This window comes from Panulirus ornatus, chromosome 66 (assembly GCF_036320965.1).
Source record: "Panulirus ornatus isolate Po-2019 chromosome 66, ASM3632096v1, whole genome shotgun sequence".
In the NCBI taxonomy this organism is placed as follows: Eukaryota; Metazoa; Arthropoda; class Malacostraca; order Decapoda; family Palinuridae; genus Panulirus; species Panulirus ornatus.
In genome coordinates this window covers 9042656-9055647 of record NC_092289.1, presented here as the reverse complement: position 1 = coordinate 9055647, position 12992 = coordinate 9042656, and positions in this window count along the sequence as shown.

The following is a 12992-nucleotide window of genomic DNA, read 5'->3' as shown; positions in this document are numbered from 1 at the left end:
ATTCACATTTACTCTTAACTTTCTTCTTTCACACACTTTACCAAACTCAGTCACCAGCTTCTGCAGTTTCTCACATGTATCAGCCACCAGCGCTGTATCATCAGCGAACAACAACTGACTCACTTCCCAAGCTCTCTCATCCCCAACAGACTTCATACTTGCCCCTCTTTCCAAAACTCTTGCATTTACCTCCCTAACAACCCCATCCATAAACAAATATATATATATATATATATATATATATATATATATATATATATATATATATATATATATATATATATATATATATATATATATATATATATATATGTGAGAAATACTTAGAAAAACAAATGGCTTTGTATATAGCATTTATGGATCTGGAGAAGGCATATGATAGAGTTGATAGAGATGCTCTGTGGAAGGTTTTAAGAATATATGGTGTGGGAGGCAAGTTGTTAGAAGCAGTGAAATGTTTTTATCGAGGATGTAAGGCATGTGTACGTGTAGGAAGAGAGGAAAGTGATTGGTTCTCAGTGAATGTAGGCTTGCGGCAGGGGTGTGTGATGTCTCCATGGTTGTTTAATTTGTTTATGGATGGGGTTGTTAGGGAGGTGAATGCAAGAGTTTTGGAAAGAGGGGCAAGTATGCAGTCTGTTGTGGATGAGAGAGCTTGGGAAGTGAGTCAGTTGTTGTTCGCTGATGATGCAGCGCTGGTGGCTGATTCATGTGAGAAACTACAGAAGCTGGTGACTGAGTTTGGTAAAGTGTGTGAAAGAAGAAAATTAAGAGTAAATGTGAATAAGAGCAAGGTTATTAGATACAGTAGGGTTGAGGGTCAAGTCAACTGGGAGGTAAGTTTGAATGGAGAAAAACTGGAGGAAGTAAAGTGTTTTAGATATCTGAGAGTGGATCTGGCAGCGGATGGAACCATGGAAGCGGAAGTGAATCATAGGGTGGGGGAGGGGACGAAAATTCTGGGAGCAGTGAAGAATGTTTGGAAGTCGAGAACATTATCTCGGAAAGCAAAAATGGGTATGTTTGAAGGAATAGTGGTTCCAACAATGTTGTATGGTTGCGAGGCGTGGGCTATGGATAGAGTTGTGCGCAGGAGGATGGATGTGCTGGAAATGATATGTTTGAGGACAATATGTGGTGTGAGGTGGTTTGATCGAGTAAGTAATGTAAGGGTAAGAGAGATGTGTGGAAATAAAAAGAGTGTGGTTGAGAGAGCAGAGAAGGGTGTTTTGAAGTGGTTTGGTCACATGGAGAGAATGAGTGAGGAAAGATTGACCAAGTGGATATATGTGTCGGAGGTGGAGGGAACGAGGAGAAGTGGGAGACCAAATTGGAGGTGGAAAGATGGAGTGAAAAAGATTTTGTGTGATCGGGGCCTGAACATGCAGGAGTGTGAAAGGCGTGCAAGGAATAGAGTGAATTGGAACGATGTGGTATACTGGGGTCGACGTGCTGTCAATGGATTGAACCAGGGCATGTGAAGCGTCTGGGGTAAACCATGGAAAGTTGTGTGGGCCCTGGATGTGGAAAGGGAGCTGTGGTTTTGGTGCATGACAGCTAGAGACTGAGTGTGAACGAATGGGGCCTTTGGTGTCTTTTCCTAGCGTTACCTCGCACACATGAGGGGAGAGGGGGTTGTTATTCCATGTGTGGCGGGGTGGCGATGGGAACAAATAAAGGCAGACAGTATGAATTATGTACATGTGTATATATGTATATGTCTGTGTGTGTATATATATGTGTACATTGAGATGTATTGGTATGTATATTTGCGTGTGTGGACGTGTATGTATATACATGTGTATGTGGGAGGGTTGGGCTATTCTTTCGTCTGTTTCCTTGCGCTACTTCGCTAACGCGGGAGACAGCGACAAAGCAAATGAATAAAAAGAAAATATATATATATATATATATATATATATATATATATATATATATATATATATATATATATATATATATATATATATATATATATATATATATATATATATATATATATATATATTTTCTTAAGAGTCCACAGGGAAATTGAAACACAATAAGTTCCCAAGTGCACTTTCGTGGAATAATCACATCATCAGGGGAGACACAAGAGAGAAATATAACAGTCAGTTGATATACAACGACGAGACGTAGCTAGGATGCCATATGATAAACATGCGATTGTCCAAGACAGACAACGAGCGTATCATAAACTTATTATCTTACAAATTTTATCAACAATGTTATCCAATTTGTATAGACCATCACTAACATTAAGATTATAATTCTTTGTGTACTTAGTAACAGAAGAGTCAATGATATTTCTCGTGGTAATAGAGTTGATATCTGAGATGGCGTTACTCCAGTCAATACAATGATCATAGTTTTTAACGTGACTAAACAAGGCATTTGATTCTTGTCCCGTTCTTATACAATATATATGTTACTTAAGTCTGACAGAAAGATCCTTACCAGTCTGCCCAACATAAAACTTATCACAATTTCTACATGGAACTTTATAGATGCACCAAGGAGAATTTTCTGGTGAATTTCTGATTAAGCTATTCTTTATAGTATTATTGTTGCTGAAGGCAACATTTACATTAAAGGATTTAAGCAACATGGGAAATAAAGTAAGATTATTATCAAAAGGGAGAACTAAAAGATTCTTGGTGTCAATGGGAGGTTTGGGCTCAACTATATAAAATGATTTCTTTGCTAACTTAAGGGATTTATCAATGAAACATCTAGGGTACTTTAACTTAGATCCAATGGAATATATCGTCTCAGACTCATCATCAATAAACTCTGGACTGTAAATACGTAATGCCCTTAGGAACATAGATTGAAATGATGATAATTCAACTCTGTCATGTTGAGATGAGTAATAATGGATATATGAGCATACATTGGTGGGTTTTCTGTATATGCTAAACTTTAACTTCTTTCCTTGTCCATGGATCATGCAATCTAAAAATGGTGACATACCAATATTTTCATTTTCTACAGTAAATTTGATGGAAGTTACTAATTGTTAAGTAAGGGGAGAAATATTTGTAAATTTTCATTTGTTGGCTAAACACAAAGAATATCATCTACATACCTAAACCAAATTGCATTAGAAGGTAAGATATCTTAATAATATTGTTTCAAAAAATTCCATACAAAGATTACTTAGGACAGGTGAAAGAGGGTTACCCATTGCCATACCAAATTTTTGAGCATAATAATCTCCATTGAATTGAAATACAGTCTTGTATACACAATTTTATCAGTTCAGTGAAAACAGACATTGAAACAGGTAAAGGAACATCATTTAAGACATCAAATAAATATTCTAAAAGGTCATCAACTGGAACCTTTGTGAAAAGTGAGGAAACATCAAAGCTAAGTTTGAAATCAAAATTAACATTGATATTGTAAAGCTTGTTGACTAAATGTACATTGTTCGTGATATTAGAATTTGATATCCATTATATGTATATACATATATATATATATATATATATATATATATATATATATATATATATATATATATATATATATATATATATATGTATATATATATATATATATATATATATATATATATATATATATATATATATATATATATATATATATATATATATATTCATTTATTTATTTATTTTGCTTTGTCGCTGTCTCCCGCGTTTGCGAGGTAGCGCAAGGAAACAAACGAAAGAAATGGCCCAACCCACCCACATACACATGTATATACACACACGTTCACACACGCAAATATACATACCTATACATCTCAATGTACACATATATATTACACACGCAGACACATACATATATACCCATGCACACAATTCATACTGTCTGCCTTTATTCATTCCCATCGCCACCTCGCCACACATGGAATAGCATCCCCCTCCCCCCTCATGTGTGCGGGGTAGCGCTAGGAAAAGACAACAAAGGCCTCATTCATTCACACTCAGTCTCTAGCTGTCATGCAATAATGCCCGAAACCACAGCTCCCTTTCCACATCCAGGCCCCACACAGCTTTCCATGTTTACCCCAGACGCTTCACATGCCCTGATTCAATCCAGTGACAGCCCGTCAACCCCGGTATACCACATCGATCCAATTCACTCTATTCCTTGCCCGCCTTTCACCCTCCTGCATGTTCAGGCCCCGATCACTCAAAATCTTTTTCACTCCATCTTTCTACCTCCAATTTGGTCTCCCACTTCTCCTCGTTCCCTCCACCTCCGACACATATATCCTCTTGGTCAATCTTTCCTCACTCATTCTCTCCATGTGCCCAAACCATTTCAAAACACCCTCTTCTGCTCTCTCAACCACGCTCGTTTTATTTCCACACATCTCTCTTACCCTTACATTACTTACTCGATCAAACCACCTCACACCACACACTGTCCTCAAACATCTCATTTCCAGCGCATCCACCCTCCTGCGCACAACTCTATCCACAGCCCACGCCTCGCAACCATACAACATTGTTGGAACCACTATTCCTTCAAACATACCCATTTTTGCTTTCCGAGATAATGTTCTCGACGTCCACACATTCTTCAAGGCTTCCAGGATTTTCGCCCCCTCCACCACCCTATGATTGACCCTCAACCCTACTGTACCTAATAACCTTGCTCTTATTCACATTTCCTCTTAACTTTCTTCTTTCACACACTTTACCAAACTCAGTCACCAGCTTCTGCAGTTTCTCACATGAATCAGCCACCAGCGCTGTATCATCAGCGAACAACTGACTCACTTCCCATATATATATATATATATATATATATATATATATATATATATATATATATATATATATATATATATATATATATATATATATATATATTTTTTTTTTTTTTCTTTTTTTGCCGCTGTCTCCCGCGTTTGCGAGGTAGCGCAAGGAAACAGACGAAAGAAATGGCCCAACCCACCCCCATACACATGCCTTGACTCAATCCACTGACAGCACGTCAACCCCGGTATACCACATCGCTCCAATTCACTCTATTCTTTGCCCTCCTTTCACCCTCCTGCATGTTCAGGCCCCGATCACACAAAATATTTTTCACTCCATCTTTCCACCTCCAATTTGGTCTCCCTCTTCTCCTCGTTCCCTCCACCTCCGACACATATATCCTCTTGGTCAATCTTTCCTCACTCATTCTCTCCATGTGACCAAACCATTTCAAAACACCCTCTTCTGCTCTCTCAACCACGCTCTTTTTATTTCCACACATCTCTCTTACCCTTACGTTACTTACTCGATCAAACCACCTCACACCATACATTGTCCTCAAACATCTCATTTCCAGCACATCCATCCTCCTGCGCACAACTCTATCCATAGTCCACGCCTCGCAACCATACAACATTGTTGGAACCACTATTCCTCCAAACATACCCATTTTTGCTTTCCGAGATAATGTTCTCGACTTCCACACATTCTTCAAGGCTTCCAGAATTTTCGCCCCCTCCCCCACCCTATGATCCACTTCCGCTTCCATGGTTCCATCCGCTGCCAGATCCAATCCCAGATATCTAAAACACTTCACTTCCTCCAGTTTTCCTCCATTCAAACTCACCTCCCAATTGAATTGACCCTCAACCCTACTGTACCTAATAACCTTGCTCTTATTCACATTTACTCTTAACTTTCTTCTTTCACACACTTTACCAAACTCAGTCACCAGCTTCTGCAGTTTCTCACATGAATCAGCCACCAGCGCTGTATCATCAGCGAACAACAACTGACTCACTTCCCAAGCTCTCTCATCCCCAACAGACTTCATACTTGCCCCTCTTTCCAAAACTCTTGCATTCACCTCCCTAACAACCCCATCCATAAACAAATTAAACAACCATGGAGACATCACACACCCCTGCCGCAAACCTACATTCACTGAGAACCAATCACTTTCCTCTCTTCCTACACGTACACATGCCTTACATCTTCGATAAAAACTTTTCACTGCTTCTAACAACTTGCCTCCCACACCATATATTCTTAATACCTTCCACAGAGCATCTCTATCAACTCTATCATATGCCTTCTCCAGATCCATAAATGCTACATACAAATCCATTTGCTTTTCTAAGTATTTCTCACATACATTCTTCAAAGCAAACACCTGATCCACACATCCTCTACCATTTCTGAAACCACACTGCTCTTCCCCAATCTGATGCTCTGTACATGCCTTCACCCTCTCAATCAATACCCTCCCATATAATTTACCAGGAATACTCAACAAACTTATACCTCTGTAATTTGAGCACTCACTCTTATCCCCTTTGCCTTTGTACAATGGCACTATGCACGCATTTCGCCAATCCTCAGGCACCTCACCATGAGTCATACATACATTAAATAACCTTACCAACCAGTCAACAATACAGTCACCCCCTTTTTTAATAGATTCCACTGCAATACCATCCAAACCTGCTGCCTTGCCGGCTTTCATCTTCCGCAAAGCTTTTACTACCTCTTCTCTGTTTACCAACTCATTTTCCCTAACCCTCGCACTTTGCACACCACCTCGACCAAAACACCCTATATCTGCCACTCTATCATCAAACACATTCAACAAACCTTCAAAATACTCACTCCATCTCCTTCTCACATCACCACTACTTGTTATCACCTCCCCATTTGCGCCCCTCACTGAAGTTCCCATTTGCTCCCTTGTCTTACGCACTTTATTTACCTCCTTCCAGAACATCTTTTTATTCTCCCTAAAATTTAATGATACTTTCTCACCCCAACTCTCATTTGCCCTTTTTTCACCTCTTGCACCTTTCTCTTGACCTCCTGTCTCTTTCTTTTATACGTCTCCCACTCAATTTCATTTTTTCCCTGCAAAAATCGTCCAAATGCCTCTCTCTTCTCTTTCACTAATACTCTTACTTCTTCATCCCACCACTCACTACCCTTTCTAATCAACCCACCTCCCACTCTTCTCATGCCACAAGCATCTTTTGCGCAATCCATCACTGATTCCCTAAATACATCCCATTCCTCCCCCACTCCCCTTACTTCCATTATATATATATATATATATATATATATATATATATATATATATATATATATATATATATATATATATATATATATATATATATATATATATATATATATATATATATATATGTGTGTGTGTGTGTGTGTGTGTGTGTGTGTATATGACCCCTGGCGACGTCTTCGTGTGCCGGACTTGTCGTCTGATTGTTTGGTTGGGACATTCACGAGCGATGATTAAATGTTGTACTTTTATGAGGCTAAGAGACAGAAAGACGTCCCACCTTCCCCTCGTGTGATCCTTGAGACATACGTAGGACGATTTCCTCCCCAGACCACTGACTGACCCACTCACTCCTGCTGAGCTACAGAGCCAATGTGCACTGTGCATTGCGTGGCAGAGTCATGGGGGGATATGGCTTCCACGGTGGACATGTGACCTACAGCGGGCGGGAAAAACAGGCACTGCCATTGTACCCTTAGGATATAAGCTTTTAAAGATCAAACAATATAAATCGGACTCGAACACATGAATGATGAGAGCAAAAGTAATGAAAACATAGTCCATCCTACGAGGTAATCCAGGATATACTCCTTTTGAATCATAAATATTGCATTGCATGGAATACATTGCAACAAGTCCATAGCAATTATTTCAATTGGGTAGGATTTATATCAGCGCTGAGCAGGTATTAACGCGACGCCTTTACTTCGTCATCTTCCTCATTAGTGTCACAAGGGACAAGTGACACGTACCCCGGCTAGGTGACGCCTACCTGAGCTGGCTGAAACATACCTCACCTCAGAGTCACCTGCCTCAGCTGAGGCTGATGTGACACGTACCCCAGCTGGGTGACACGTACCCAGCTGTGTTGGCTGAGGCTGATGTCACACGTACCCCAGCTGGGTGACACGTACCCAGCTGTGTTAGCTGAGTTTGATGCCACACGTACCCCAGCTGGGTGACACGTGCCCAGCTGTGTTAGCTGAGGCTGATGTGACACGTACCCCAGCTGGGTGACACGTACCCAGCTGTGTTAGCTGAGGCTGATGTCACACGTACCCCAGCTGGGTGACACCTACCTCAACTAGGTGACACGTGTCCCAACTGAGTGACACCTACCTCAGCCGGATTCACGTAACCCACCTGAGTGACACCTGCCTCAGCTGGGTGACACGTACCTACCTGGGTCTGATATGTCACGAACTCCGCCTTGGACAGGTTTGATACGTATCCAAACTATGTGACATCTACCTTAGTTGGGTGACACGTACCCCAGCTGGGCGTCATGTGCTAGGTACTCCGGCTCGGTGACACGTACCCCAGCTGGGCGTCATGTGCTAGGTACTCCGGCTGGGTGACACGTACTCCAGCTGGGCGTCATGTGCTAGGTACTACGGCTGGGTGACACGTATCCCAGCTGGGCGTCATGTGCTAGGTACTCCGGCTGGGTGACACGTATCCCAGCTGGGCTTCATGTGCCAGGTACTCCGGCTGGATGACACGTACCCCAGCTGGGCATCATGTGCTAGGTACTCCGGCTGGGTGACACGTACCCCAGCTGGACGTCATGTGCTAGGTACTCCGGCTGGGTGACATATACCCCAGGTACCCCGGCTGGGTGACATATACCCCAAGCTGGGTCTCACATGACAACCACCCTAGATGGGTGACAAGTCTCATAACTGGGTCTGTGAAACATACATCAGCTGGGTGACACACATTCCATGGTTTGCGGGGACCATGGTTCGAACCTATATAGGGTTTGAGCCAGGGTGGCCGGTGAATGCGTCACGGTCAACACCGCTAACCACTGCACCACAGAGACCACAAGGGACCGTGATACTTACCGTTTAGTTCAAGTTGTTGATGAAGTGTTTCGTCTCCTCTTTTGGTGTTTACTTTGAGACTTGCCGTTTTTGGTCAGGCATTCCCTTACATCATGCACTTTAGGATGTCCCTGGTTGCTATACCGCTTCGTCCTAGGTCGGTGCGGGACAACTTGTCGTCCCGTGAACAATGGGCGTGACATCACTGGCTTTCCAGTGTTTTATTGGCTCGACGTTCGAGGGCGTTGCTCCAGCCCCTCCTGTGATGTTCACCGAATCCTTGAGTCACGACTTCTCATATTGCTATGACCACTTTACAAAACAGGATTTTAAGGCTCTTTTTCGGCAAAATGACAGATGTCGTTGTGGGAGAACCTTTTGAGGTTCCTCTCGGCCTTGAGGCTACTTTTTCCTGCTGCTCGCGACGCCAAACGTTACTTTTCGCTCTGCGGCAACAGTTTCTGCTCCGCCCGATGCCGGAAGTTCGCCGTCGGGACGCGCTCAACTCAACGTTCTCCGTAATCGTTCAACTCTGCTTGCCGGGGCAGTTGACGAAGGTCAGTGGGTTAGCTGTCTAGTCGTTGACGGTGGGGAGGTAGGTAGGTGGAGGAGCAGCGCCCTCCTCCTCCTGTTGATGTTCATGGCCACGGCGACGGTCGAGCGTCATGTTCACGCCATGGCACACAGCTTTTATACCCAGGATAAAGACACTCCAGAATTCTCTGGCCAGGATGATGTACACCTTTTAGATGGATCGTCGGCCTAAAATAGAGTCTTTTGTCGCGTCTAAGCTTGTTTAAGTGCGTCACTTACGATAAGGCATAAGGACCTTATTCTTCAGGTCATGAATTCAGTGGATATGATAGAATATAACGCCAGGAGAGTCATCGAATTCCAGATTTTGTGGGACATCGAGGACCAAATTGTATGTAAACACTTGCTGTGCGAGATCTGCTTCAAGACGGAACACACACTCGTGTTCTCTCCTTGACTGACAAAGTTGAGCACGTCGGTTCATCATAGTCTTGACGATGGTAGGATCTCTGTGACCCGCATCGATAACATGACATGGCAGCTCAAACGTTCTTTGACTTGTCCCCTGCGTGGAGGGACGAGGGTGACTTCCTTAAATCATTGGCTACAGCGAGGCGGGTGGCTCTCAGGGCGATGTTAGCTTGGCGTCCCAAGACACGTCAGGGATGGCATGGAAGTGACGTACGGGTCTATAGTATGCTGCACAGTCTGACCTCTGCGACGCACCGGAGCTCATGACCGAGGCTGATACAGAGGGTAACCAAAGCTGATCATCTTCACTTCCTCGCTGGGAAGGTTGTCAGTCCAACGTCCGAGATGCTACCACTCAGGCACCTGCTATCCCGTCCGCTCCTCCTCCATCTTCGACTTGCGCAGGGGCGAAGGTACCTCCTGGCTGGTCGTCCGTTCTACCAACATGAGACTGGGTCATCTGTAGTCTAATGGCGTTAAGCGTTACCGCTGCCAAAGCTCTAGGCATTTCACAGGTTCTTGCAAGTGCTCTGCTTACTGCGTGATCCATAAGATAGAGGGCCACATCCCTGTTGGCCGCAGGGGTTACACAGAGCTGCTACAGCGTTGGCCCACAGACAAACTCGTCATCCACATTCGTGGGTATATGCACGCCATACCAGAAAGCTGGTAAGAGATGGGGAAGTGGGTGGAGGGTTAGGGAGAACCCCTTGTCCCACAGGGACGTCGCGTTATTTTTGCGTCTGTTAACGAGATATCTCTGTCACCCACCTGCCGACGGGCTCGCCGAGGGTTGAGCTCCTTCCTATTGTTCCGTCGTCCATTTCTAGCTTGGATATCCGCTGGGCCGGTAATGTTTTCTTGGTGATGCGCCCACGTCCGGATGATCTGGGACTTTCATACACACTTTGAGTGGGACTGCTCGGAGTTGGCGGTCCACTTGCTGTTAGGAATCGCTTCCTGAAGTCATGGCTGATCACTATCCCGTTTTTTGTACCTTCTGGGAATCAGGAGACACTTAGTGAAGCCATGGCTGATTCCCTCAAGCCATTCCTGTACCATCTGGGAATCAGGAGACACTTCCTGAAGTCAGATGAACTCAGAGAAACCAATCCCATCTTCTCTGTCAGCTGCGGTTCATCTTCTCGGCTTCTGATTGCTTCACCAGCAAAAACCACAGCTTGTGGAGGTGGCGTCTCACGTCACAGGTCAACTGGCCCGCAGATCTTTTACCATCTATTGACACCCGATACACAGATGGACCTCACCTCGCCCCCCGCCTGTGGTTAAAGTACACGGGACGACATTGTCCGAGAAACTTCGCCTGAAAATAATATCATTAAAGAATACATTTGTCTCCCGCGCCTTGGATCTTCACTTTAGTCCGGCTAGTGGTGATTATGTCGCCATCTCTTTCACGGGTGTGGTTGTGTTTGTTGGATGTGGCTGTGGTTGTGGGTGTGGCTTTGATTGCTGGGCGTGGCTGTGGTTGCCTGTTGGGGCTGTGGTTGTTGGGTGTGGCTGTAGTCGCTGGGTATGTCTGTGGTTGCCTGTTGGGGCTGTGGTTGCTGGGTGTGGCTGTGGTTGCTGGGTGTGGCTGTAGTTGCTGGGTGTGGCTGTGGTTGCTGGGTGTGGCTTTGATTGCTGGGCGTGGCTGTGGTTGCCTGGTGTGGCTGTGGTTGCTGGGTGTGGCTGTAGTTGCTGGGTATGTCTGTGGTTGCCTGTTGGGGCTGTGGTTGCTGGGTGTGGCTGTGGTTGCTGGGTGTGGCTGTAGTTGCTGGGTGTGGCTGTGGTTGTTGGGTGTGGCTGTGGTTGCTGGGTGTGGCTGTAGTTGCTGGGTGTGTCTGTGGTTACTGGGTGTGGCTGTGGTTGCTGGACGTGGTAGTGGTTGCTGGGTGTGGCTGTGGTTTCTGGGTGTGGCTGTAGTTGCTGGGTGTGGCTGTGGTTGCTGGGTGTGGCTGTGGTTGCTGGGTGTGGCTGTGGTTGCTGGACGTGGTAGTGGTTGCTGGGTGTGGCTGTGGTTGCTGGGTGTGGCTGTAGTTGCTGGGTGTGGCTGTGGTTACTGGGTGTGGCTGTGGTTGCTGGGTGTGGCTGTAGTTGCTGGGTATGTCTGTGGTTGCTGGGTGTGGCTGTAGTTGCTGGGTGTGGCTGTGGTTGCTGGGTGTGGCTGTAGTTGCTGGGTGTGGCTGTGGTTGTTGGGTGTGGCTGTAGTTGCTGGGTGTGGCTGTAGTTGCTGGGTGTGGCTGTGGTTGTTGGGTGTGGCAGTGGTTGCTGGGTGTGGCTGTGGTTACTGGGTGTGGCTGTGGTTGCTGGGTGTGGCTGTGGTTGCTGGGTGTGGCTGTGGTTACTGGGTGTGGCTGTGGTTGCTGGGTGTGGCAGTGGTTGCTGGGTGTGGCTGTGGTTGCTGGGTGTGGCTGTGGTTGCTGGGTGTGGCTGTGGTTACTGGGTGTGGCTGTGGTTGCTGGGTGTGGCTGTGGTTGATGGTAGGGGGATGTGTCTGTGGATGGTAGGTGTGGATGTGGATGGTGTGTGTGTGTGTGTGTGTGTGTGTGTGTGTGCGTGTGTGTGGGTGGCGTTTGTGGATGTGGATGTTGGGTGTGGATGTGGATAACGGGTATGTCTTGTTTGCGTGGCTGTGGATGGTGGGCTTGGATCTGGCTGGTGGATGTGGCTAGAAGTTGTGGCCTCGGGTAGGGCGTGGCTGACAGGTGTGACCGTGGCTAGCGGGTGTGGCTGGTTAGTGTGGCTGTGGTTGTGGCTGGCAGGCGAGGCGAGCGGGTGAGGCAAGAACTGAGGTGACACACACGCGTGGCTCAGGTAGGCACGACCCTCCTGACGAAGGTCTGCTTCCACCTCCGGGGAATGTCCTCTCCCTCCTGTTATTGAGTCTCCGGTAATGGCTGATCCGGGGCGGTCGGAGGTAAAGTGGGGCGGGTCGGGGCGTGGCGGGGTGGAGCTGGTCTGTTTGGGTAGGGGTGAGGCGGGGTTGGTAGAGGGCTAGGGGGGGAAGAGGGTGGTTGGGGCTGGTCTGTTCGGGTAGGGGTTGGGTGTGGAGGGGCGGGGCGGGGCGGGGCGGGATGGGGTGTGGAGGGGCGGGGCGGGTCGTGGCGGGGCGGGGCGGTCGATTCTGTCATCTTT